The sequence below is a fragment of the Idiotropiscis lumnitzeri genome, chromosome 20 (assembly GCF_059441095.1).
Source record: "Idiotropiscis lumnitzeri isolate Australia: NSW breed Sydney's pygmy pipehorse chromosome 20, RoL_Ilum_1.0, whole genome shotgun sequence".
NCBI classification, from domain to species: domain Eukaryota; kingdom Metazoa; phylum Chordata; class Actinopteri; order Syngnathiformes; family Syngnathidae; genus Idiotropiscis; species Idiotropiscis lumnitzeri.
Window position 1 is genome coordinate 5,959,124 of NC_142410.1, and position 22,482 is coordinate 5,981,605.

The following is a 22,482-nucleotide window of genomic DNA, read 5'->3' on the forward strand; positions in this document are numbered from 1 at the left end:
AACACAAGGTTGCCGCCGTGACACGTGGACCACCCAAAGGACAACACAAATGGCCATTCCAAGTCAATAAGAGCCCCTCTGCTGACATTCAAGAGGCAACAGAGGAAATTGTCCTTCTCAAGTAGCTGTGTTAAATACACACCCGTTTTGCTTCCACCTTTTGGACAAAAGTTTTAATTCGCTTAAAGGGGAAGTCCATTCCTGCTCATCCGCAATTCAGCAACCTCATTTATCCTCTTGTCTGGTGTCCTTTAAAGGGGAAGTCAACCCCAAAATTTTCTTTGCAAGAATATGATCGATGCAGGCTCACTAGTTGAAACATAGCATTCAGATTAAAATTGCATTTGCTGAATATGCGTTAAGGTGTAAAATCCACCTGTTTTTAGCCATCTGAGGTGGCGGCCATTTTGTCAATTCTGTGGTTTGAAAGTGACATCACAGTCGCTCATGGCAGGCGAGCCGTGATTGGTTGTTACCAAAGCCCTGAGCAACTGTGATGTCATTTTCAGTCCACAGAGTTGACAAAATGGCCGCCGCCTCAGCTGGCTAAAAACAGGTGGATTTTACATCTTAAATTATATTCCACAAATGCAATATTAATGAGACTGTCGTTTTATTGCAAAGAATTTTTGGGGGGTGGACTGCCCCTTTAAGATTGTGGTCGGTTTACCAAACCATCACATCTCTATGTGGTATGTGCTGCATATTGCGATGTAGCTTTTTTTTTTTTTTTTTTAATTGGAAATCAAGAAAACTTAAATATCATCTTTGAGTTATTTAAAGTGAAAGCAATTTTCAATCATGGTGCAGGTTTTATTATTTTTTTTAAGCAAGAAATTGATGAACATGTGTTGCTTTAATAGGCCCCTTCAAATTGTTTGTTGGGCCAGATCTGGCCCCTGTGCCTTAAGTTTATAAGAAATCAACATCAACATGTCGTTTGGTCATCACATTAGATTCATTGTCCCGGTTTATGTTAGAATAGACTAAAATAGAACCACTGCTCTGTATTAAAAATGAAAAATAAATGAGAGAACGCTGTTGGTGTGCCCCTAAATGCCGAGTCGTCACCGCTCAGGATGAAACCGTTAAGTGTCACAAAATTACAGCAGAAGACCGCCCGCCTTGCCTCTCTGCTACTTGTTGCGTGCGATCAGAGCACGTGTTAACATCCCCGTGTCAGCAACGTCTGGCACCGAGCCATTTGATCATTGAGCTTGTCGGCTGGTACCTGCCGCACGATTCAATCAAACGCCGAAGAACAAATCAACAAAAGATGCTTTGTCAAAGGCTCTTTCACACTCGTTGCTTTCCCGTCAGAACGAGACCTTCAATGGTCATTCTTTTCCACCAGTTATAGTTACATTAAAAGTGGGCCGGACTGATCTGGACAGCGTGATTTGAACTCGGGCGATGATTAAGAGGAAGCGCCGGAGCTGGAATGGGATTGTAATTGGACTCTAAATCATGGGAAAAGATGTTTTACAGGCAGAAATGATGAGCCTTTAATCGAAGTGATGGTGTGCAGTGCGGCCACACTGGCCAAGTTGCAAAGTGTTGATTTGAAAATTAGAAAATTCACCGTTTTATTTTATTTTTTATTTTTTTGTGAGAACTGTGACATTTATCACTTCACAGGAAGTGACTTGCGTTTTTACTCAACAAGTTTAGCAAATGAGATCATATGAGCAGATTAAATGTGGACTGATTTGATCACGTGTAAATTATTTCAGGCATAATAATGACTCATGTTTGGAGGACTTTAAAACAGTTTGACCTACATTTGGTCTGATTCCAGGTTGTGCAAACTTGGACTTTTGAGGTTTCACTGCGTTTTCTGCCAGTAGAATGACAATTAAAGGGGGAGTCAACCCCCCAAAAATTTTTGCAATAAAAAGGTCTATGCGCCTTCAATAGTCTAAACTTGGCATTCTGATTAATATTATGTTTGTGGCATATGAGTTAAGCAGCAAAATCCACCCATTTTCGCCATATGAGGCGGCGGCCATTTTGTCACTTTCTGTGGACTGAAATGACATCACAATTGCTCCGATAACAACCAATCCTGGCTCACTTGTTTTCTGAAGCTGAGCCATGATTGGTCATTAGCTGAGCTCTGAGCAACTGTGATGTCATTTTCAATTGACAGAAGTGATAAAATGGCCGCCCCCCCCCCTCAGATGGACGAAAACAGGCCAATTTTACTGCTTAACTCTTATTCCACAAACGCAATATCAATCAGAATGCCGTGTTTTGACTAATGGGCTTGCATAGAACATATTCTTGTAAAGACAATTTTGGGGTTGACTTCCCCTTTAAAGGACACCAGACAAGAGGATTAATAAAAGTAGAGGTCGCTGAATTGGGAATGAGCAGGAATGGAAGCGGAGGGAGGATTACAAGCGGCTCCCTTCTCTGAATATGTCCAAGCGGATCCCTCTCGTTTGCGTCCAGTCAAGGTTGCCTTCATCTGTTTTGCAAGTCGGTTCTTGATGTGACGTGACGAGAGACGGCGGGGGGGGGGGGGGGCATGATTCAAAGGAGACAAATTGTGGGGGATGGGCGATTAAAAAGCGTCAGTGGTGGTGAACACCAATCATGACTAATGTGGTGTTGCTTCATATGTGAAATAATGCACTTCATTTTTTCAAAGAGAGCGCCACTGCTAACTACTGGAGTGGATGTGCAATTACACTTTATTGTAGTACGGCGGGGAAAAAAAGCATTTTCCCCAGGGTCACACATGCCCCACCTTAGCAAAATAGTAATAATAGTGAACAATCCAAATAATATCTTCTATATTGTTGCTTTAAGGATGCAACAGTTGCACCGCCCACTGCTACTTTAAAATCGCTGTACTACTTGTGCAATGCAAGAAGGTGAGAGAAGCGCTGAGTCAGAGGTGCAATCCTCCTGATTGGGTGCCTTGCTAAGCTGTTGATCATCGCACCCTTTAGAACTGTCGATTCCCTCGGCGCCAGCGCGAGGCTTCCCGAGCACGCAGCAGGTGTCTGCGCTCGTGTGCGCACATTATTTTATTGCGATGTATTATTTGAGTTGCAGGCGAGGGTGTGAATTTGATTGTCTGCTCATGTGGACAAATGCTACGTGTGAACGTGCGTATGTTGTGGCTAATTACCTTTCTTCACGGTGGCGCCTGCAGCTATTTGAGAGGCGCGACATCACGCCGTCTCAGTTTGGCGGCGACGCGTCACCTCCACGCCGCAGGCTTTGCACACCTTTTTTGGACGGCGCCCGCTTGTTGAGTTGCGTTTTGAGCAGGTTGCGACTGTTTTTGCCGAACGAGTGTCATTCTCACAAGTAGCGTGCAGGTGAGAAATATTTCTCGGATATGTCTGGCGACCACTATGCGTAACTGTAGAGTCGAGGAATGTTTGGTTAGTCGGGCCTGAGAAAAGGCCGAAGCACTATGATGAAGTGGTTTCCAACAGATGGTCCGCGGCCCACTACTGGTCCATGAGCCACTTTAAACCGGGCCGCACAGATGTAAGAAAAAAGAAAAACTTCAGTACTTCTGGTTTGTTTATTACTTAGGGCTGAAAAATATTTTATTCTGAAAAATGATCAGTTTCTCTTCGTTACATCACACACTAGTCTCGGTCGCATTACGCTAATATTAAGCAAGCTAGCAAAATTAGTCCAAAAAAACCGACCCCCCCCCAAAAAAAATTGGATTCAAAGTGCGTATTAACCGATAGTGGAATGATTTGTGATTGTAAATTCTGTTATCGAGTGTGAAATTGTTGACCTTGCCTATTTTCTAAAGCAACCAGTTCTATCTCATGTCAAAAAAAACAAAAACGATTGTATGCTGAAAGCAAAACGCCAGTGCTTGTTCTCCGACGCAACAGAAAAAGGCTCGGCCTGCCAAGTTGGAAGCGTACCGAAATGTAAGATTGCTAATTCTTGCTCAAACCCCGATTGATTGATTTTTGTCCTTTCTCACTCCAGTCTGTGAACATAATCTAAACATTTTCCCGAGCCCTCGGGTTGCTTCAGGCCATGTCCGTGAATTGTTGTTGTAGCTGCTCGAACCCGACTGCCTGATTGTGTGTTTGCATCGAGAAGACAAAATAAAAGATGGAATGAAGTGCGACGGGGCGAACGACAGGGAATTAGTGATTTTTGTTCCAAATGATCCTGGCAGCTTCCACGCCTCTGCTGAGTTTGCACACGTTTTGTAGCGGGGGAGCAATTAAAATGAGCCGAGGTGTCGAGGATGTCTCCCGTTTTGTGTGATGTGCATGATAGCCGTTGCTCCATCGTGAACGGGACGTGTGTACTGCGACGTGGTGCTCGAGATTGCTGAGGAGGTGGCGGACACTTGCGGTCAAAGACAATTTGTTAATAGACATGTCAACAGGGGCAAAGCCGTTTAGTTTACTCGGAGTGGCAGGCTTGTTTGCCCACACCAAAACACGGCTCTTCAATCCTGTTCCTGGAGGGCCTCCGCCGTTATTTTTCCATCTCTCCCTAGTGCAACACCTGATTCAAAGGATCGGGATTGTCATCCATGGTCTGCAGACCTTGCTGATTATTTGATTATTTGAATTAGGGAGGGATGGAAAATAGACCGGACAGAAACACTTGAGGAACAGGATTGGAGACCCTTGTTTATTTATTTATTTTCTTATTTATTTATTTATGTATTTTTTTTTTATTTATTTAATTTATTTATTTATTTATTTTATTTATATTGTTTATTTTTTTAATTTGTAATGTGACAAACCTCAAACAAATAAAAGGAGATGACACTGCCCAAGACAAGAAGGACCAAAAACCACAATGCAGTGGTTAAAAAAAAAAGAAATCTTCATATCATCATAACAATAATTATGATAAGAGTAAAACAAAATGTAAAAAAAAAGTATTTATGTTGCGAAAAGAAATTGAGTTTTTCTAAATTCTATGAACGTCTCTGTTTTGTAGCAGTTTTATATTGATATTATAATAGATAATAACATACAGTAGTATGGTGCATGATGGAAAAGTAAAAAAAAAAATGTGATTATAAGAATTGAATATCTATGTTAGGGCTGCACAAAAAAATTGCGATAACGGCTTGTTTAATTATTATAAATTAATTTCAACTGCATGGGATTTGCTATTTATCCGACCGACTTTGACCAATCAGATGCATCGCCATTCATTAGGAGAAGCGTATCTCGGGGCATGACTGCTGTATCGACATTGCCCGCGCCGATTTAGTGATTCTGTCGGTTTTCCAGCCGGCTGTCGGAGTTGTGTGGCTTTTGGAGTATACTGTAGTTAACTTTCTGGATTGATTGTGTTAGGAAGGCGAGGTCTGTGCCTGAACTTGCTTGACACAGACTTTTCTTCAAGGTCTACCTCGGCGTAGATATTGTGACTTCCACTGTGGCAAATGAGAGTGTTGCCCTCTTATTTTCACGACAACAGAGTTTCAAACTCCCGGAGGTCGCCGTTCTTCTCGCAACTCACACCGAACTGGACTATCTGTTTGTCAATCATCGAGTGAGTAGACAACTACTGACTGCTCATTAGCACCGCACACCGAATGTGGAGTTTTAAGTGTGTCAATTTTGCCGAGGGAATTTCCTGCTGTGTTTTTGACCACTGTTTACATCCCCTAGTGGGCCGATTACACTGCAAACTTCATGATGTCATCAGTTTGTTGGAGACGGCTCATTCCGACATTGTTCTCACTGCTGCTTGTGACTCCCCCCCCCCCCACCTCAGCTCCACCAGAACCCTGAACTGGAGTTTGGTTAGCATCCCCGCATAGACGGGTGTACCACAAGGATGTGTTCTCAGCCCCATCCAATATTCTCTGTTTTTTATGACTGTGTCACCCAAAGAGATAGCATCGTGATACTTTAGTGGCAGGGTGGGAGTGGTCTACGCGATGGAGTGGGGGGGGGCCGCACTGGTGTCACGCTGTGAGAATAATAACCTCACCCTCAACACAAGATTCCTGCAAGAGGGACTTGAAAGCCTCGTAAGCGCATGTCCGCATAAGGGTGAAGATTGGACAACTTGGAGGCAGTTAATATTTGGCTCTCCAGCTTTGATGAGTCAAAAATAAAAAAGACATTTTCTGATAATGAGTAATAGTGTGGCGTTAGTTTGAGTGACACACTCCGTTATGGCGTTAAAACGATTGAAGAGAGGACTTCACATCGGTTTTGCTGTGGTCGGACCAGTCAGCTTGAGCTGAAAATGTTTTCCCCTTACCATGTATATGTCCAATTTTTGTATTTATTTTCTATTTAATTATTTAATCTTTAATGATTGTATTTTATATATTTAATGAAATTATTGTACCTGACTGGAGCGGGGAGCTCTCTAATCTCGTTGCACACTGAGTGCAATGACAATAAATGGCGTTCTGATTCTGTATGTGACGAGAAAGATGCCTTCAGTATTTTGTGGATGGGTAGCTTGGAATTTCACGAGGGTCACAAAAAAAAAATTGTGATGTGATGTAACTCGCTGCAGTTCTCCGGATAATGTTGTTTGGGCCAGCTCGGAGACAATTTGACCACAACAGAGAATGAATGACGCAACAACAAAAAAACTATTAGAAATGATGTGTTTTATATATATATATATATATATATATATAAAATCTGTGATGCAGTCCTTCCAATTTGGTATTTCACATCTTCGAAAAATCACTCCAATGTTATTTCCCCCCTCGCGCCTATTTATGTCGCAAATTGAGTTATCACCATCCACCCAACCCATCCTGCGGTTGGAACACCAGGATCATTGTTCCAAATCATACCACGGTGGGTATTTTACATGGTCTTGTGCATAATCATTAGTTTTATCTGCCTTTTGCTTTGGGTTTCAAGCCGACCGACACAGCTAAAGAATCCAAGCTTCGAGGGGAAATAATGAACAGAAGCCCCATAAAAAAACGAGTTGCATTTAAAAGTAGTTTATGGTTATGACTGAAGGGAATGACGCTTTGCAGTCACTATCCCCCAAAAAATCGCTTGGTAAGATTGTGAAGTGTGAGTAGTAACTTTTTTAAAATAATAATGTCTTATTCAAGAAGAAATGGCCTGTACCGTACAGTCAGTGCGAGTCATTTCGAATTGTTTGTGAGGTTCCGACGCACATTTTTAAGGGGATTATAGAGGGCAGTAAATGCTGCTGTGTTAAACGACCTTTTGTAATATGAGGAAAATATGAGTTGTCAACAATATTTCTTTTTTTTACGTTTTCTATAGCACCAGAGTTGCCAGTAAAAGGCGGCGCTGCTCATTTTAATTACCAATCAGAATTTCTCAGGACCGAAACCATTCGGTGATTTATGGACCGGTAGCAGAATTTTCCAAACTGACTTCGAGCTAAAGCCTTTAAAACCGGAGTAATATGTTCTGTTCTCTTTGTTCTGGCCAGAACCCGAGCTACAGCTGTTTGATGCTCTTTTGATGGAGTCCAGGCTGAAGATCAACAACAATAATGACATCTACTGGAGATAAAAATTCTTCTGGTCCACGTCTTGATATTTTTTCCCGCTGGTAAGAAGCCACCAGGCTGCCTTGTTAGATTTTTATGACGTGAATATAATTAGCCTAAATGACAGTAAAATGAATTGAATGATAATACGTTTCAAATTTAACGATCATTTTCTTTTTGTAATTAAATTAATGTCAGAATGTGTTGTAAGTGATTTGATGATCATTTATTTTCATTCGCTATATATTTGAAATACAGTTGTGGGAGAAAAGAAAAAGACATTTCCCTAGATCAGGGGTGGGCAAACTTTTTGATTGGCGGGCCACAATTGGTTCTAAAATTTGACAGATGGAACGGACCGGGAGTAGATGGATGGAGTGTTTTGGTAACTTCTCCTCATCGGAGAAAAAAAAATGCATTTAATTTTGAATTAAAGTGAACAAAAGCATTCGCAGGAAAATAAAACATTAACAAGGTTTATTCATTTAATTTTTTTTCAAGTTCGGCGGGCCGAATTAAAACGTTTAACGGGCCGCACGTGGCCCCCGGGCCGTAGTTTGCCCACCCCTGCCCAAGATCATGTTTTTGTCAAGTATTAATTCAACAATATTTTGTATTACTCTTTGTTTAGTAGCAAAATCAGAGAAACGGCTCTCGGTCTGATGCTTTTTAAAAACATAAGTTTTGATACAGTTCAATTTTCTTCGGATTTCTTCTAACAAATTTGAGGAAAAACATCATGTTGATAAATTCGGAGTTCGACATTCTCTTCTTCATCACTAAATCACCCCGTTTGTGTGTGTCGATGCGTGAGTTTTTTTTTTTTCCCCCACTCGGGTGTCACTGGATGTGTTGCGTTCGGGAGCTCTATACTCAATATAAATGTTTAAAAAAATAAATAAAAATAACTCTTTCACAGTTATTAAATCAGATTTTTATTTTTTATTTTTTTTATTGCCGCTGCTTTGACTTCCCATTGATTAAACTTCTCTTTCCAGCTGGACTTTCCGGCACTTAAATTAGTTTTCAAATAACTCCTGCGCAGTCTATAAGGAACGGTGCATTCGAGGACTTTGCATACTGTAGGTTTTATGCGGCGTTTCCCCCGAGTGACACAAATGCGCATGAATGCACAGAGGCAGCCGCAAGAAGTTTATGGTCAAACTGCCTAAAGGGCCACTGAGACCTCTCTCGGGAAAAAGATGGCCGTCTTTACATCCGTGTGTTTGTGTGTATGTGTGTGCGCGCCTCGCAAGAATTGCATTAACGTCAGCCAGATGTGTTTATGTGGCGGTTGGAGTGGCTACTATATGGATTTATTCTATAGAAATATACATTAGACTCTATCCCTCTTTTTTTTTTATAATCTTAATATTTAAAAATTCTACATGTTAAATTCTCTCAAATTGGATAAATTTTTTGTTTTTTACCCTTTTTGATTTACTGACCAGCATTTTAATTTATATACCGTGCCTGTACCTCCATATAAATTGTTCCTTCACTTTTCGAAGGTAATGCTGAGTAGAGCGTTATTTATTTATTTTTTTTGAGGGGTATTGTGCTTCTACTAAACATATACAAATCTCCCCTGACGTTTCCCAACCCTGTATACGATATTTACATTTAATAAATGAACATTTAGAATGCACAAGACTTTCTTGCTTTTGAACATGTTCAAAATTTGAAACAGATTTTCATGACGCAAGGAAATTTTGAATCAATTGTATGTTGTGGTGATAGTTTGACTGTTCCAGGAGCATTTTTTTGTCATGGAGGAGTTAGCCCGGGTTGTTAGCGGAAATGACGGCAAGCCCATTTTAGTGATTTATACTGTCTTGCATTTCGGAATGCACAACTTTCGTACGTGAGCGAGAACCAGGGAAAGTGGAAAAAAAATAAAAATGTTTTTTTGCTGGCATGTTGACAGTTTTGCGGCCCCCTTTATCAAAGAGAGGGAAATTATTCCACCCATTGCTGTGGTGAGCCCAGAATGAAATCTGATTTCCCCGTTTGGTTTTAATTTGCCTGGTGGAGAAATTTTTTGTTGTGTTGTTAGTCCTTATTTATCCAAATTTGACTAAACTCTTTGAGATTTTGCCCTTTTATCTCCATAAGGCACAAACAATAAATGTAGATGAGTGCATGCGTGGCGCCATCGGATCAATGTCAAGAGCACGGATGCAAAGTAAGCCCAAAAAAAACAGTACATAAACCCTCCCAGTGACGACACTCCTCAAACTCCACTTGCGAATTTGAAGGACCAGCTGCACCTACACCGGGCTCGACCCACGCCCCCCCTCCCCCCCTCTAAACCTCCCCCCCGTAGGCGCTGAGATGGAGCTTCTACGCTCAGCTCTGTCAGCCCTCCACGGCTCATTACAGTGAAGCCACGGTGCGCACTGCTGCCAAGGACCTCGGGAAGCTGTGTTTATCTCTAGAAGATTGAGACAGATTGAATATGTAAAGCAAGCAGCAAGTGGAATCCCATCACACTGATTGCTTTAGACCAGCTGAGAGTCTGAGATTGATTCTAACAGTTGTAGAGGGACAGCAGTCAGTGTGAAGGGGTGTGTGTGTGTGTGCGCGTGTGTGTGTGTGTGTGTTTTGGCTCCAATTCATATGCATTACATCCACTATTCTCATGGACCCCTAATGCAGACATTACATGACAGCGCTGCGAATGGTTTGCAGGTGCAGTGTGTAATCGTGGTTGCAGCCAACTTTTTCTTTTTTTTTTTAATGACTACTCAAGGTGACCAATTGTTATTGGGCACGGTTGTCAAAACTATTGTTTTAAACTTCAGGCAATCCAAGGCTGATTTATTGTAAAAAAAATTTATTTTTAATTTTTTAATTTTTTATTTTTAATTTTTTTTTAATTTTTTAATTAATTTTTTAAATTTTATTTTTATTTTTAAAGTTGAAGTCATTTTGTTCGAATAAGAACTTAGTGATTTCTTTTTAATGATATTTTTAACCAATGTGCTTGAAGAAACTCGGCTCGAAGGTTATTTGTAGCAACTTGCAAAAGTTTTCACACCCGTTCAACTTTTTGTGTCAATGCGTAACTCAACAGTTTTTTTTTTAAGTTTATAATGGCTTACTTCAAATTAATTCTGGGAGTTTTTCTTACTTTAAAATCAACCGGTATCGTGACATAAGAGATAGCTGGCGTTAAACGAACCCGTTGTCTCTGATTTGGCGTCCACATGTCAATCTTGCTTCGTGTGTTGCTGTGATGGCGTGAGAGGCCAGCGGTGAAGTAAAAAAGGCAAAACTGCCTAGCTGGGCTTTAGTGAATCACTGCTTGACATGCGAATTGAATGCTGCAAATATTCAAATACACGCATAACAAATCAACAGTAATTGGTCGAATAAATTTCGTGATTTATGGTGTATGCTGCAGGTTTTTACTCTTCTGTCAAGGCTCATGTGAAAACTTCCTCAAAGACAAACTCAAGGAGACAAAAATGCTCTCAGAAAGGAATTTGTCTGCATTCTCTTCTGTGAGCTCAAACTGAAGTCAGTGTTAGGGAATTCCATGGATTTTTTATTTTTTGACATTGATTCCATATTTTTATGACGGAATTTGAATTTCTGTAACAGCTAGGATAAGAAAAATTTATCTTCATTCTCATATGCACAGATGCCAGCGCGCACGCATTTCTAAACCAACCAAAGCCTGCAGGCTTACCGGTTGCTCATTTTCTTCCCTTGGCTTTGAAAAGACTGAATAGCAGATAAACATACAATGGCACAAATAATAGCGCTTTGATTAGAATTGTTACCTTTTTTTTTTTTTTTCTTTTAAAAGCTAGCTTGATTATTCATCCGCAGGAGAAATTTGCCATTTGTCCTACTTCTTGAGTGAGGAGGCAAAACATTTCCTTCACCGTTCAAATACAGTCAACAGCAACGCACAGCGATTAATTAGAAATTTGTCTCAACGAGGGGAGGTTTGGGAGGCAGGCAAATCTGCTGGCCTAATTAGAGGAATTTAATTTCTCACGCGACTCAAACCTTGATCATGCGTTTGGAGCCTTAAGGGAGGGGGAGGGGTGAGCGACGGATGGAGAAAGAGAGACAAAGACGGCGCGAGTGCCCTGTCGCTTGTATTCATAGATGGTCCCGAAGTGAAGTGCAAGTCGGTGGAATCATGGCATGTTGTCACATATCGGCTTGCTAAGTAAGAATCTAAAATGCAATCGAATTAAATAATCAGAGCTGGGCACTTGACCCTTTTTTGCCAGTCAGTCCCCAGCCCTTCGGCTGCGACCTCTGCACCGTTATTCATAAAAATTGTCGCCCCGAGATGGACTGCCCAGCTCTGTACATAATGAATGGCTTTGTTTAAATTGTGGTTCACGTGAAATTGTCGGTGGCAGGAGTAATCCCATTCTGTACTTTAGTAGAATTATGGATTTTTGTTTAAAAAAATAAATAAAATTAAAAAATATATAAATACAATAAAAATAAATATAAATATTTAAATAAAATAAAAATAAATATAAATATCAAAAATAAATAAAATAATAATAAATAAATCTAATTAAATTAAAAATAAATCAAATTAAATTAAAAATAAATCAAATTAAATAGAAGTACTGCTTTAATTAAATGTACTCTTTTTACTGTTAATTCTCTACTAGGCCCTCTCTCTATTTACATATATTTTTGCATTTTGTCGTCATCCAGGGAGATTGAAAAAAACAGTAGCAAGCTTATATAGACAATGTAGGGAGTAGATAGTTCAACAAATTTAAAGTCACCATGAAAAAGAAATAGTCAAGTCAGGTCCAGATACCTAAAAAATCAACTTAAGTACAGCAATGTAGCGTTTTTATTTTATTTAATTCCCTGGACTGTATAAAATAAATGTTGTGGGAATGCTTCGGCAACTCTTCGGCGAGCAAATTAGTTGAGAGGTCCAAGTTGCTGCCGCTTAAAGGCTATTTCTTTGAATAAACTGCTTTCAGCATTCAATTTGTCAATCTTTAATCTGAAGTGAATTAGTCTTGGGTAAAAGCCAAAGAACCAGCGATGCTCATTAGCACGGATACAAAAAACGCTTGTTGACTGAATCAGCTCCGTTGGACAGCGGTGACAAATATTTGCATTGTCACGTTGAGGTAATTGAGAAGTTCAAGTTTGGATTAAAATCTCAGCAGGAGTTGCAACCTCTCTTTGTTGTTTTTGTTTATTGGAGTAAATGGCTTGAATGACGTCATTCGTCATTTTGACAACTGATATGATCTAAAATTTCTTTCATTATTGATGTCGATCTGCGCATTGTAGTTTTTTTTATTTTATTTTATTATCAGCAGCAACGGCAGCCTCCAGACTTTTGTCTATATTGCATACGCGGCGGCTAATGTGTTCTTGCTTGCTCTTTCATTAGTGCCAATCCAAAGACAAATTCCTCCATTAAGAAGCCCAAATCTGTCTGTCTGCTTAATTCCTGACTCACTTGCGTCAGGTTTATGTACTCTGACCAAGAGGTACGAAATGGCTTTGTCAAAGTACAGCATAATAAGCCCGTCAAAAAAAAACCCCACAAAAAGCCAATGTTAAAAGAGCTGGATGTTAACATGCTGTGACCAGAAGTATCGACAAACGCATTATTGAACAGAAGGGAACACGATTGAGCATTTTCCAGCTAATGGATGCGAGTGTGATGTAACATGAGATTGGATTTGAGTTTGAAACAGCAAGACTGAAAATCCTCCGTGCCGTGACATTAGCGCCTTCGGAGAGCAAATGAGAGCAGTTAAGAATTAGCCTGGCGCTCAACCAGCTTTGTAACGTCGTGCGTCAGCTACATTACAGAGGCTGTCTTGGCGAATTTGCGTTGATATGCATGTGGTCAGGCAACAATCGGAATGTGTTGAGGCAGCAAGACTAAGTTTGAGAAGGCTGAAACTGGTGGCTTAATAACAATTGCAGTCCCTGACGAGATTATTCTGTGTTCCAAAATTGCAGTTTTATCATAAGTGGACAATTGCCGTTTGCAATGTTGATTATGGAATGAGCACGGTCCTGTCTTGGATAAAACAGAACATTTACTACCGTATTTTCCGGACTATAAGCCGCTACTTTTTTCCTAGATTTTGAACCATGCAGCTAATAAAAATACGTTAAATAAATCTATTTTATTTTATTATTATTTTTTTTTTGTAATTTAAAAAAAAAATGTTTTTCATTTTTTTTCTCTTGGGTCAGTTCTGTTTTAATTAGCAAAGTTGTTGCCGTGTTAAAAGGCACTGTATATTTATTAATTTGTATATTTATTAATTTTATTTATTTATTTGTATTTTTATTTATTTTATTTATTTATTTTATTTATTTATTAATTTTACTTATTAATTTTACTTATTAATTTTATTTATTTATTAATTTTATTTATTTAGTTGTATATTTATTAATTTTATTTATTTATTTTATTTATTTATTAATTTTACTTATTAATTTTATTTATTTATTAATTTTATTTTATTTTTTTTACTTTATTTTTTTTAGGGTTGCTTATATACAAGTGCGCCTTAAAGTCCGGAAAATACCGTGTGTATGCATTTTTTTTTTTTTTTTTGTCACACTACACATGCACACTCTTCCATGAAGAGTCTTTAATTGAGTTGGTAATTATAGTTTTCAAGAAATGTTCTGTTTGAACAAAAGGGTCAGATCTCGCTTGGTAATTTGTTTGCTTACCAGAGCGGATAAAATGTGCCGCACGTCAAGCTGCAGCCAATTCAATCGCTGGATTAGTGTTTGAGCAGTGTCGGCTAGTTCTGATTTAGGTGCGTGTGGGTTAGATGGTGGATGGCAATGTGGGTGGGGTATGATTGGTGTGTGTGGGTGACGCTGGCGGTGGCAGGGGCTGTCTAAAATAAAACAATGGTGTCTGAAAGAGGGGGGAAAGGTAGCGCTCACTCTTAACTGAATGTGTGAACATTTCTCCGTTTCTGCTTATGTGGCGGGACGCAAAACAGAAGGATTTTGAATTAGTCAAGGATTACACGTCTATTTTCGCATCTTTTGTCCAGTCAAATGTGTTGCGTGGTAAAAATGAAGGAGGCCCAAGTGTGCTGCAGCATACTTGGCGGAAAGCTGGAAAAAAATATTTAGAAAAATAAGAGAGAAGCAAAGTGCTTCCTTGGAGACAATTCAGACAAATGTATTCATGATTTTTTGATGTCACTGTTAAAAATAATAATAATAAAAAACATTTTCAGTTGCAGTGTTAGAACCGCTCAGAGCACCTGTTTTGCATCCTTCAAACCTCCTTTGAGGGGCCAGTTTCCATAGAAACAAGGACTGGGAGTGTGTATAGTCATGGAAAAAAATGTAGAAAGAAAATCCTGACAATGCTAATAATGTTAGGATTGCTTAAAAATGAAAATATGGTGTCGCTCGTTTTACAGTCCAACACGATGATTTGAAAAACAAACTCATTTTGAACTGACCCGGATGTAAATAAATCCAACTGTCTCCAGGTTCCTTTCACTGAATTGCGATTTAGATCAGGCTGGGCCCGTCTTTGCTAGTTTTAGCTTTTTGTTTTGCGGCATTATCCTGTTTGAGGAAGCTTCCGAGAGAATGTTGTACTCGTAGATGAGACAAAGGTGGATTTTTTAAATTTATTTATTTTTTTGGGCAAGGCAGACGACTAAAATGAAGCATACCAAGAATAGAACACTATCCCTACTGTGCAGGAGACTTAGTCATGATCTGGGCCTGCTGCAAGGAATTCTGGAGTTAAATGTGCAACTTGGTGTGAGAAAGCTTGCTCTTAGTTGCGTGTCATGGTTTTTCCAAAACACAGCGTAGCTAAGAACAAAACATAAAAAAAAAAAAAATGTTCCAATCAGTTTTGCCCGGATCACTTCAATTGGTTTGTGAAATAACACCGTTAGACGACCAAAAATAATCAGTGCCTGATTTTCATTAGGAAACTTTCATTACGAGTTTACTGATTATAATTTTTTTTTTTTTTAATTCAAATTATTTCCATGATTATTTTGAGCGGTAGCGTTTTTATTGTCATAAGCCTGTGTGTGCCCGGCTTAACCTGTTGCGTGATGTGAAGCGCTTTGCTGCGTCGCATGCTTCAGCGGACACAACTGCCAGAAGGCGAGAACACAGTTCAGCTGGTATCTGCTTTTGAATCACCATAGTTATTTATTTGCACACGCTTGACTGACGCACACATTGCACAAAGTATTTAATGCAATATTATGATTGGGACATAGTTTTTTAAAATTAATTAATTAATTTTTTTTTTTAATAAATTTATTTTATTTAATTTATTTTATTTATTTATTGATTTATTTTTGTACCTAAATGGCAAGCTTTTAATCCAGACAGCATTTTATTACTAGCTCTTTGGCTAACTTTGTGTCTGAAAAAAATCCCTTCGTCTCTTCCACCCACTTGGTGTCCCTCATCCCGTCGTTTTTCCACTCGTGTCTCCCACTCATGGTAACGTCTGTCTGCGCATTGATGAATCAGTCCACCTGCCATGGATCAAAGTGCACAAAGCACCGAGATGCAAGTCGCAATCGTTGTCATTTGTCCACCTGTCAGTGAGCACTCCCACTTTTTCTCCTGTCCTCCGCTGCCCTTGATGACAAAACACTCAAGTCAGAAATGGGGAGTCAACCGTGGATGTTAAACAACAAGCGTTCACATTCGTATTCACATTTCTGAGTCTTCAGTCAACTTCACGTCATGATTCGGCATTCTGCGCCAATTTCTAAACTATCACGTAGCCATTGTTGACGTGTAGAATGGCGGAAAATGCACAGCTGGAGTCATTTTGGGACTTTAATTTAATATAAAATAATTTCGAATGACTAATGATATACTGAAAGCATTTCAATCTATAGCTTCTCTAAACTTTGATAATAAATGGATTGCTAATTTTAATCATTAAATTGGCTAAATATTCCGATCTGGAGGAGGAAATGAGTTGCGCTGAATCAGATAATGTCTTAATGAGCTGTAATGTGTGAATATGTGCCTAATTGCAATTTGGATGTCATCATGAAAATCATATCAAGGACGCTTGTCTGAAAAGTGAAAAACAATGTTTTAAGCCATCGTGCTGCGAAATTGCAACCATTTTTCCCAGTCCTGGAATCTTTCTGACACACCCGTATTGATATTAAGACCGCCATTTGGCAGCGTGGCGATTCGATAAACGACAGTGGCGAATGGAGTCGATGGGTTGGAAAGTTGTGGAATGTCAGTGAGGGAGAAGCAAAGTCAAGATGAGTGGGATTGGAAGGTTGCTTGTTGGCTTGATGGAAAGAGCCCCTCGTTCGTTGCTAAACGGAGCGGAACAAGTTGGCCCAGCCCCTTTTTGAGCCTGGATCAGCACAAGCTTGGCACGACGCTGTCGTAACCTGCTGCCACTTCTGCCAGGCCCAGACGAGATATTGCCATCATCACATGACACAAAATTAGCTCCTCCCCCAAATGTGCCTGTCTTACAAAGTCAGACTGAAATATGAGTCTTGAATGGAATCGCACCAACATCTTGGTGTCGGCGAAATGATTCTCGAATCAATTTGCATCTTTTCTGGAAAAAGCCGCTGTATTTGCAACTTGGCGCTAATCGGGAGAATATTCAATCCTATAAGTGGCTATAAAATGTCTTCCAACAGTCAAAATAAGAAAAGGAGAGAAAGAGAGAGAGAGAAGATGCTAAAATCTTGACTGAAGTTCCTATGAGAACTTTCTTTGTCCAGCTCTTGAATTATTGAAAAGGAGAATTTGGTTATTGCTGCACATTTTTTTGGTTGGTTATGATAGTGGAGGAGGAAGATTAGGATTTTTTTTTTTCGGCATTAACAAAGCTTAACATCCAAATGAAGGTTGCAGATATTCAAGATTTTTTTTTCTACGACTCACTTCTCTCCTGCTCAATATTCGGTTGCTTGTTTATATGCGCGACCTGAGTTGTTTTTTTTTTGTTTTTTTTTTTAGTGTAGGTTGGCTGTGTCGCCCCTGACGGGGCAGACGACTGCTGGTGCAAATAACAGATGTTAAAGCAAGCCTTTGTAACAATTTTACACGATCAAAGTCATTAAAAAAAAAAACGAGAATCTCATCTCTGCCATTGCCATGACCATTCCGGATGACCTTTTTGATGCTTTTTTTAAATTGATTTTTTTTTCACATTACTGTGCCTTGTTAGTTTTCCACCTCAAATTAGTACATCCAAATGAGAAAGCAAAAATAAATGACAAGGAAAGCCTACTAGAACATCTTGAATGCATTTTGAATAATTTAATATATTAAATAAATAATTATATATATATATATATATATATATATATATATATATATATATATATATATATATATATATATATATTGCAATAACTATTCTCTTATTTATCTAATTTATATATTTATCTGAATTATTGTTGTATTGCACTGGAGAGGGGAGCTCTCTAATCTCGTTGCACACTTGAGTACAATGACAATAAAGGGATTTCTGATATATATATATATATATATATATATATATATATAATATTTAATTTTTTTCTCATGTATTTGGATTAAAACATAATTTCAAACAAAATATTGCGGACAAATTTAAAGCCATTAATATTAAAAACAAAAAAAGAAAAATCCGTCATTAATTTCACAATGATGACATGTTAAAGCCTTGACCTTGTTTTTCTCTTTCTTGCTGTCTTATGGGAATTTTTGCAAAATTATTGGCTATTATCCCTTTTCCCTTACAAAAGTTTTACTTGTGCACAGTTTGAGTCGCCTTTTAAAAAAGACATTTAGAAATTCAGCAAGTAGAGCAGCATGCATTTTTCTTAGCTAAGAGCCGAATGACTAATACAAAAAAAAAAAGTTATTTCTACCAGGGGAATGTTTCCCTCACAATTGATTCTTCAAAAGTGACCATCGCAAGACTTTCCGTTGCTGTATACGAGCGTGATATGAGGACCCGTCACTGAAGACTTTGATTAGTTTTCTTCCCCGCCTGGAACGCCTCCGGTTTTAACGTGAATGCATTTTCTTCCGCCAGCGAGTTAGCGTATTGAAATATCCGAGCATAGATCTGTTAATGAGTGAGAGCAGAGTTATTGCCGCCTTCCTAACCTGCCTCCTTCTCTGGCCCATTTCAGCTCCACGATGTACGTTCCCGTTCCCTAATTACCGACCTGTGACTATCCTAATTGGCTTAGCGCCCCGGTTCAATCGGCGAGAGTAGCACGATTAAGATCGCCACTGCAAAGTTAAGACCAAACGACAGCAAGAGTCACGACCCACGACATCATCGGTTGATCGGTTTTGTAAATGGCAACAAAGTACTCGTGGCATTTTTAAGCCACCTCTCGCGCACGTGAGCACTTAATGATGCGCAGTTTTATGACGAACGATAGCCGAGTCTCTGATTTATTCATTGGGGACTGAAGCTGTACAATAAATATGGAAATAACTCTTGGCCTTTTCAGACCACTGCTCGGGGGAGGATCGCCCGAGCAGAATATGAATTTTGGATCCACAGGGTGTTGATGTCTTTTTTTTTTTTTTTGAAAGTGGGCTCATGATCGCTTGTTAGAAATAGAAATAGAAATAGAAATCCCTTTATTGTCATTGTACTCAAGTGTGCAACGAGATTAGAGGGCTCCCCTCTCCAGTGCAATACAACAATAATACAGACAAATATATAAATTAGATAAATAAAGAAGACAGTGCAATGGAATTCAGTACTGAATAGGGCATATAGAAACACATCACAATGCTGTTTTGCGAGGTTAGGGTGGTCTCGTGTGTGTGTGAGAGTTCAGTATGGAGATGGCTCTCGGAAAGAAACTGTTTCTCAGTCTATTGGTCCTTGATTTGATGCATCTGTAGCGCCTGCCAGAGGGCAACAGGTCGAACAGGTGTGAGTTTGGGTGGGTATTGTCATTGACGATGTTGAGAGCCCTTCTGAGGCACCGGGCGGTGTAGATGTCCGACAGTGGGGGGAGAGGGCAGCCAATAATCCTTTGCGCTGTTTTGACTGTCCTCTGGAGCCTCACTCTGTCCGCCTCAGTGCAGCCGCTGTACCAGGTGGAGACACAGTACGTCAGCAGGCTCTCGATGGACGAGTGGTAGAAGGCCAGCAGCAGCTTCCTGTCCAGGTTGAATTTCCTGAGGACTCTCAGGAAGTGCAGACGTTGGCGGACCTTCTTTACCACTGCTGTGGTGTTGTGACTCCAAGAAAGGTCATCGGAGATCTGTACTCCCAGGAACTTGAACGTGTGGACCCTCTCCACACACACGCCTTCGATGCAGAGGGGGGGCGGCAGCGTCTTGTTCCTCCTGAAGTCGACGACAATCTCCTTTGTTTTAGCAGAGTTAAGGTGCAGTCTGTTGTCCTTGCACCAAGTTGTCAGTCTCTTTACCTCCTCTCTGTAGGCTGTCTCGTCACCTTCCGAGATCAGACCGACCACTGTCGTGTCGTCAGCAAACTTGACGATGGTGTTGTTGCCGTGGGCCGGGCTGCAGTCGTAGGTGTAGAGGGCGTACAGGAGAGGGCTCAGCACGCATCCTTGGGGGGAACCGGTGCTCAGCATGAGGGTGGAGGACGTGTAGGGGCCGAGCAACACAGTCTGGGGTCTGTTGGTCAGAAAGTCCTTAATCCAGATGCGTGTGAGGGCAGGGAGGCCGAGGGTGTCCAGTTTGGCGACGAGGATGTCTGGGATGATCGTGTTGAATGCCGAGCTGTAGTCCACAAAGAGCATCCTTGCATAGCTCTGCTGTCGTTCCAGGTGGCCCAGCACAACATGCAGAGCAGTGTCGATGGCGTCCTCAGTGGATCTGTTAGCCCGGTATGCAAACTGGTAGGGGTCCAGAGTGGGAGGAAGGCAGTCCCTGATGTGCTGGAGAACCAGCCTCTCGAAGCACTTCATAATGACTGGTGTGAGAGCAACAGGACGGTAGTCATTCAGGTGGACGGCTGGTGACTTTTTGGGGACAGGAATAATGGTGGAAGTTTTCAAGCAGGAGGGGATGACTGCCTGAGCCAGGGAGCGGTTGAAGATCCTGCAGAAAACATGTGACAGTTGGTGGGCACATGCTCTGAGGACCTTGCCTGGTATTCCGTCGGGTCCAGTAGCTTTCCTGGGGTTGACCGCCAGGAGCGCGCGCCTCACATCGTGTTCCTCTACGATGAGTGGGGGGGAGTTGGAGCTTGAAGTGCGGGGGTGTGACGGTTGGGGCGAGTCAAAGCGAGCGAAGAAGCAGTTAAGCTCCTCTGCCAGCGATGCACTCGGGTCTACAGAGGTCGTGCTGCTGCCACGGAAGTTGGTGATGCTCCGTAGACCCTGCCACACCTCCCGTGGCCTGTTACTGGCAAGGTGGGCCTCCAGCCTCCCCTTGTAGGTTGCCTTGGCTAGCTTGATGCCTTTGCTCAGGTCAGCACGAGCCACCCTGTACTGGGCTTTGTCGCCTGACCTGAAGGCAGCGTCACGGGCCTTGAGGAGAGAGCGAACCCTGCTGGACATCCAGGGCTTCGCATTTGGAAAGGTCCGTATAGTCTTATGTTGGGACACAGTTTCCATGCAGAACTTGATGTAGTCCAGTACACAGTGCGTGTAGACATCAAGGTCCTGATGATCAAAGAGGTCCCAGTTTGTGTCATGAAAGCAGTCCTGTAATTCACACATGGCGTCGTCACGCCAGGTTTTCACAGTCTTTGTGGTAGGCCTGAATCTGCGCCTGAGAGGGGTGTACGCAGGTGCGAGCTGCAAGGACAGGTGGTCTGACTGGCCGAGAGGGGCGAGTGGGAGGGCTCTGTATGCGTGCTTGATGTTCGAGTACACATGGTCGAGAGTGTTGTCTCCCCTCGTTGGGCACTTGACATGCTGGTGAAACTCTGGGAGTACAGTCTTTAAATTGGCCTTATTAAAGTCTCCCGCTACTACGTGAACGCCATCAGGGTGGGCCCGCTGATGTTTATTGATGACGCACGCGAGTAGCGAGAGCGCCGTGCTAGTGCTAGCGTCTGGAGGGATGTAAACAGCTGTGACAATCACTACCGTTAGCTCCCTCGGGAGAAAATAAGGCCGGCATTTAACGGACATGAACTCGATGTCGGGGGAAGAGTGCTTCTCGACGATCGTGCTATCGCCGCACCAGTTCTCATGCACGTAGACACAGAGCCCCCCGCCCCTCCTCTTACCGGTGTCCCTCGTCCGATCCGCGCGATGTAGCGAGCGCCCGGCCAGCTGGATGCTAGCGTCGGGGACGTCTGCGTGCAGCCAGGTTTCCGTGACGACGATCACACTGCTATCGCGCACATAGCGGTTTCCCAGGATTTGTAATCCCAGGTCGTCGATTTTGTGGACCACGGATCTGGCGTTGGTGAGGTGCAGACTCGGTAGTGGTTGCCTATGGGGCTGCCGTCGCAGCCGTTGCAAGACACCGGACCTGCAGCCTCGCTTCTGCTTCCTCTCTCTAGAGGGTGGCTGCATGTAGAACTAATCACTAATAGATGACAGTTGGAATTATTTGCTTGATTTAATTTCACAAAATGTATGTGCATCATAGTTACAATATTTTTTTTTTTTAGTCCACCATTTTTCTTTTTCTTAGCTCTTCTGAATGGCACACCTCAGGGTTAGACTCTAGGGCCCTTAATCTTTTCTTTCTGCAGTACATCCTTCGACCGTGGAAACCTTTCTGTTTTTCAAAATGCAAATGACAGTGAGATTCTTTGCCTTTTTTTTTTTTTTTTAATAATAATAATAATAATAATAATAATTCCCTTTATTAGTCCCACAATGGGGAATTCGAGATTCGAACCCAGGCCTCCTGGGGAGACTGGGTCCTGAACGCGGCGCCTTAGACCACTCGGCCTCCCTCTTTGTTTGTACCTTAAAGTTCCTCCTCAGAATAAGATTTTTATCCTGTCGTCCAATCTCGAGTCAAACTGTTGCCATCGTAAAACAATTTACCGAAGCAGGCAGTTTATTGGATGCAACATTTGAGCAGTCT

At 41.2% G+C, this 22,482-nt stretch overlaps 1 protein-coding gene across 4 annotated transcripts in view; it reads left to right on the forward strand.

Annotated features, from left to right (window-relative positions):
* The window catches only part of snx29 (sorting nexin 29), a 153,441-nt gene that overhangs the window by 79,341 nt on the left and 51,618 nt on the right, over positions 1–22,482 (forward strand). For all 4 annotated transcript variants that reach the window (XM_088284001.1, XM_088284002.1, XM_088284003.1 and 1 more), the window contains exon 23: positions 7,411–7,532. The gene's annotated coding sequence lies outside the window, so the exon portion shown is untranslated. The remainder of the gene's footprint in view (positions 1–7,410; positions 7,533–22,482) is intronic.